The sequence below is a fragment of the Mesoplodon bidens genome (genome assembly GCF_964165515.1).
Source record: "Mesoplodon bidens genome assembly, chromosome: 9".
Lineage (NCBI taxonomy): Eukaryota > Metazoa > Chordata > Mammalia > Artiodactyla > Ziphiidae > Mesoplodon > Mesoplodon bidens.
The window spans coordinates 31,424,271-31,430,633 of NC_138166.1; positions in this window are offsets into that span (position 1 = coordinate 31,424,271).

Genomic DNA, 6,363 nt, shown 5'->3' on the forward strand with positions numbered 1-6,363 from the left:
ACAAAATCAATGAGAGGCTTCTGACAGACAATTGAGGCTTAGGTGCCTTTCTGAGCTAAGAAGAAGGGGGTAGGGTCCTGGGGCTTCTAAGGGAAGGAAAACAATTTGCAAGAAGATGACAAGAGCAAGTGTTTGGTAAACAAATGTTTGCCTTGCCATGCAGAGACAGTGGGAGACAGAGAGGACTTTGAATAAACAGGCCCTGCCCAGTTCCCCCCAGCCCATCACACTTACCTCATATTCCCTGTAGTTGTCTCTGGTGATAACATTCTTCCTGGACCAGGCCCTTTATCTATGGATTAAAGATCTAAATGTAAGGCCAGACACTATAAAACTCTTAGAGGAAAACAGGCAGAACACTCTTTGACATAAATCACAGCAAGATCTCTTTTGACCTACCTCCTAGAGTAATGAAAATAAAAACAAAAATAAATAAATGGTACCTAATTAAACTTAAAAGTTTTTGCAGAGCAAAGGAAACCATTAACAAGATGAAAAGACAACCCTTAGAATGTGATAAAATATTTGCAAATGAAGCAAGTGACAAAGGATTAATCTCCAAAATATACAAGAAGCTCATGCAGCACAATATCAAAAAAACAAACAACCCAATCCAAAAATGTGCAGAAGACCTAAATGGACATTTTTTCAAAGAAAACATACAGATGGCCAACAAACACATGAAAAAATGCTCAATATCACTAATTATTAGAGAAATGCAAATCAAAACTACAATGAGGTATCACCTCACACCAGTCAGAATGGCCAGGATCAAAAAATCTACAAACAATAACTGCTGGAGAGGGTGTGGAGAAAAGGGAAACCTCTTGCACTGTTGGTGGGAATGAAAATTGATACAGCCACTATGGAGAACAGTATGGAGGTTCCTTAAAAAACTACAAATAGAATTACCATATGACCCAGCAATCCCATTACTGGACATATACCCTGAGAAAACCATAATTCAAAAAGACACATGCACCCCAATGTTCATTGCAGCTCTATTTACAATAGCCAGAACATGGAAGCAACCTAAATGTCCATCAATAGAGGAATGGATAAAGAAGATGTGGTACATATATACAACAGAATATTATTCAGCCATAAAAGGAATGAAATTGGGTCATGTGTAGAGACATGGATGGACCTAGAGTCTGTCATACAGAGTGAAGTAAGTCAGAAAGAGAAAAACAAATATCGTATATTAACACATATGTGTGGAATCTAGAAAAATAGTATAGATGATCTTATTAGCAGAGCAGAAATAGAGACACAGATGTAGAGAACAAATGTGTGGATACCAGTGGGGACAAGGGGGAAAGGTGGGAGGAACTGGGAAATTGGGATTGACACATATACACTATCGATACTATGTATAAAATAAGTAACTAATGAGAACATACTGCATAGCACAGGGAACTCTACTTAATGCAGTGTGTTGACTTAAATGGGAAGGAAATCCAAAAAAGAAGAGATGTATGTGTATGTATAGCTGATTCATTTTACTGTACAGTAGAAACTAATACAACATTGTAATGGAACTCTACTCCAATAAAAATTAATTTAAAAAATAAATTCTTTTAAGCAGTTAAGGGGGAGGAAAAAAGCTCTTCCTAAGTCTTTCGAGCCTCTGTTGTCTTCAACTCAAAATAATCCATTGACCGAACTGGCACATTCTGGGGAGGCTTGTTCTAAATCCCTTCAGTTTCAAAGTCCAAAAATAATACAAAAGTACTAATAACTCTCACACCCTAAAGAAAAAGTGAGGCTACCTCAGGATGGTCCCATCCTGCTGCCATCGCCCATGACCCACTTCCAGACTATCTGAGAAAATAGGGGGCATTCAAGTTTGAAAGAGACTTGGGAGGAGGGTAGGGTTCTGTGCATTTCTTCTTGCCCCCAAGAAGGAGAGATGCAGAAGGGAGAGACTGAACCTTCAGCTGAAGCCAGGTGCAATAGGCTTCAATGGAACCACTTGGAGAACTTGACATACATCCCTGGAGTTGGGGGGGACACAGAGCTTGACACTGAACTCACACCTGAAAAGTCTGAAGTTGAGGGGTTGCACCTGGATTTGACAGGGTAGAAAGTGTTCAGCGGGTCAAGAACACAAGCATATTTCTCCTGGGCTAGAGTGGACCCTGCAGATTAAACCTGGGCATGGGTTGTTGTCTTGAAATTGGCCATGCCCAAGAGGGCCTTCTGATAAGGGTGAGGGAACCACAGCGGGAAGAAGCTACAGATGAACCTTCAGATGCGGAAGCAGAGTCTGGGTCCCCTAAGGAGGCATCACCTACATCAAAGGAAGTGGAGACAGCTGATCCCAGAGGCGAGAGGGTACAGAGGGGGATAGGGTGGGGCTTCACTAGAGAACCCAAAATGTTTCCCCAGAAGGAAAGAGGATGCATTTGGAAACTGGCACACCCAGATTAAAACTGTACTCATCAAGGACTGTTCCTGCCTGTTATGCTTCTCCTTCACCCCTGCTCCAAACCTATAAAGGCTTCTAAACTGCAGCCAGCAGGTGGGGGGTAGGATAACATGAGACAGAGAGAAGAAACTGAGGCATCACCCCTGCAGGTCTTGATTTCATCTGAGCAGAAAGGAGGGAGGAGAGATGTTTTCAATCACATGAGAGTTTAGATGTTTCACTGAACTGGATTATTTAAGACCTGAAAACGAGGAGAATGTTCTTTTATTACCAAGAATGGCAAGAAAAGCTATGAGATCTGCCAAAGGTTTCATCCAAGGGACAGAAAAGAACAATCAGAGAGGATTTGCAAGGGCAGTGGGGAGAAAAAACTACATTGTTTTTTGCTTGCACACTGTGGAGTCTGGATTATTCAATACACTGGTTATAATTTAAAATTTTTATATATTTTTTCTAAAACAAACTACAGAAAGGGTTGAGATACTTATGTATATTAAAGGGGGTATGATATAGAGAACCACTAAACACCCTCCTTATATAGAGAATATGTAACACAAATATATAATATTCCCTGTGCTATACTATATATCTTTGTCCCTAATCTATTTTATACATAGTAGTTTATATCTGTTAATCCCATACTCCTAATTTGTCCCTCCTCTCTTCCCTCTCCCCTTTGGTACCACAAGTTTGTTTTCTATATCTGTGAATCTGTTTCTGTTTTGCATATACATTCATTTGTATTATTTTCTAGATTCCATGTATCATATAGTATTTGTCTTTGACATTTCACTAAGCATAATATTCTCTAGGTCCATCCACGTTGCTGCAAATGTCAGAATTTCATTCTTTTTTATGGTTTTATGGTTCCAATACTCCATTGTATATAGACACCACATCTTCTTTATCCATTCGTCTGTTTATGGGCACTTGGATTGCTTCCATGTCTTGGCTATTGTAAATAGTGTTGCTATGAACATTGGGGTGCATGTATCTTTTAGAATTAGTGGGGTTTTTTTTCTGGATATACTCTGGAGTGGTCATATGTTTAAAACAAACAAAAAATAATTCGGCTCTAAGCTGCTGGTATTTGGGGATGATAATGATAATCTGGGGATAGGAAAGAATAAAGAATAATGATAATGATAATAATTATAATGATAATGGTAATATAGGTATAAATTTTTTGCCTTTTATCTCAAGTCAAAGAATGTTTCCCATTTAGGCAGGTGCTCAAAGGAAAAGACAGTCTTTTTTTTTAAGCATTTTGTTTTTGTTTGTTTATTTTATTATTTAATTTTTTATTTTTGGCTGTGTCAGCTCTTAGTTGCAGCACACAGGATCTTTGTCGTGGCATGAGGGTTCTTCATTGCAGCGCGTGGGCTTCTCTCTAGTTGTGGCGTGTGGGTTTTCTCTCTATAGCTGTGGTGTGCGGGCTCCAGAGCACATGGGCCCTGTAGTTTGCAGCAGGTGGGCTCTCTTGTTGAGGCGTGTGGGTTCAGCAGTTGCGGCACGCAGGCTTAGTTGCCCCGCGGCATGTGGGATCTTAATTCCCCGACCAGGGATCGAACATGCATCCCCTGCATTTCAGGATGGATTCTTTACCACTGGACCACAAGGAAAGTCCCGGAAAGGGCCGTCTTTTAATTCTCTGCATGGAAGGGTGAGTTTGCATAGAATTTAATCTTCTCTTCAGAACACTTTCCTATAAGTCATTTTATTTTGCTCCCTAACAACTGTGTGAAATCCATCTATAAACTGATGCTGTTAAAAAGGAAGTGAAGTATAGTGGGTGTTATTATCCATATTTTTCAGATGAGAAAGCTGAAGTCAAGTGAGTTGTCCCGAATTGACCAGCTGGCTAGTATAAACTCCTTGAAGGTAGATACAGGGTCTTAAAAATCATTGTGGGGCTTCCCTGGTGGAGCAGTGGTTGAGAGTCCGCCTGCCAATGCAGGGGACACAGGTTCGTGCCCTGGTCTGGGAAGATCCCACATGCCGCAGAGCGGCTGGGCCCGTCAGCCATGGCCGCTGAGCCTGCGCATCTGGAGCCTGTGCTCCGCAAAAGGAGAGGCTACAACAGTGAGAGGCCCGCGTATCGCTAAAAAAAAAAAAAAAAATCATTGTAATTCCAGCACATGGCACAGTGCTTGATACAGGAGAGGTTCTCAATAGAGGTTTGTTGAATAAATAAACGAATGTATAAACTATGGACAGAGAGGGCACTGGGACCCAGCTCAGCCTACTTCTATTCCAGTGTTCTTCCTACTCACCTGTGTCTGGACACACAACTTATATAGAATTTATGTAGAAGAGGATCTGGCTGCAGCCCTTAATGTTCTTCTGCATTTCTGGTGACCAGAAGGTTGTTTTAGGGCCATATGATACCTGAGGACAAACATGGTTGGGTAGATGCTGGGGTCATCTGTCAAGTACTGCCAGGTGGAGAGAGAACTGAAGTAGCCTGGGACTTAGTGACCTGCCTTCACCCAAAGGTGCTTGGCTCACTCAGGGTGGGTGAAATGGTGTTAGGGAAGCTCATGCCTATGGAGAAAGAGGGGTCTGTGAACATGCCTGGCTGAATCCCTGTAGAAGTTGAGTTGGTCAAACTTCTTTCATTAATCACTTATATTCTTCATTTGGTAAAATTGTATTGAAGATGTACTGTATACCAGACACTACTTAGGAGAAGGAAAACCTTCTACAAATGGCGACTTTTTCTTCCTCTGGACACCCCATCATCCCCATTGTCTCTGACCTACTTTGGGCCAGAGAAGATAGGTCTGGAGGTCAGAGGCATAGGTCCTGGTCCCATGTCTGTCACCAACTCCCTGTGAGATCTTGGGTAAGCCCCTGTACCAGATTTCTTTGAATGTCCCCTACAGATTTGCTTTTCACTCTCTTCCACCTTGCTCCTTGCCCTGGGAGGCTAGCCTGGATGAATTACATCAGTGGGGCCTCTTTCCTTCTGGCTTTGGTTGAATTCAGCAAAAGTAGTGCTCTGGCTGGAGTAGGAGGGAGGAGAGTGAGGTCAGGGTATTTAGTCTGCTAGCTCCCACCTACCCAGATCCCTTCCCATACAGCGTCCCTGGTTTTAGTAACTGCTTCTTTCTCCTTCAGACATGATGGTAAAACTTTCCCACTGATTCTGGCTCTGTTGCTTTTCCTAAGAGCTGGCCACAGCTTTATTATAAACAGACCCTTTATTAAATTCTCCTTAATTACCCCTCTTAATATACTCAGTAAATCCTTCTGAGCCTGTTTCTCAATTTGCATATCATAATGTAGGGATATTGTTATTATTTTAATATTATAACAGGTTTTAAGCAAAATTTCTCTTCAGGAGAGAACCATCTTGTCTTGGAAGAACACCGTGCTAGAGAGTTGGCGTATTGTCTATTGCTGTGTAGAAAATCACTACAAACTTAGCAGCTTAAAATAAAAATACAACATTTATTGTCTCACAATTTCTGTGGGTCAGGAGTGTGGGTACAGCTTAGCTGGGTCCTCTGATTAGGGTCTCACTCAACCACAAACAAGATGTGGTCTCATCTGGAGGATTGAGTGGGGGAAGAACTGCTTCCAAGCTCACTTAGATTGTTAGCAGAATTCATTTCCTTTTAGTGGTAGGACTGAGGGTCCCAGCTTCTTGCTACATCTAGAAGCTGTCCTCAACTCCTAGAGACCATACAGTTCATAGAAGCTGCCCACAGTTCCTTGCCTGTGGACCTCATGATATGGCTGCTTACTTCATCAAGACAGCAAGGAAAGTCTCTAGAGGGAGTGTGCGAGCAAGCCAGGATCTTATATAAGGTAACATGATCCCAGAAGTGACATCCCATCACCGTGGCCTCATTCTATTGATTAGAAACATGTCACAGGTCTTGTCCACACTCAACAGGAGGGAATTATACAAGGGCATGAATTATGGG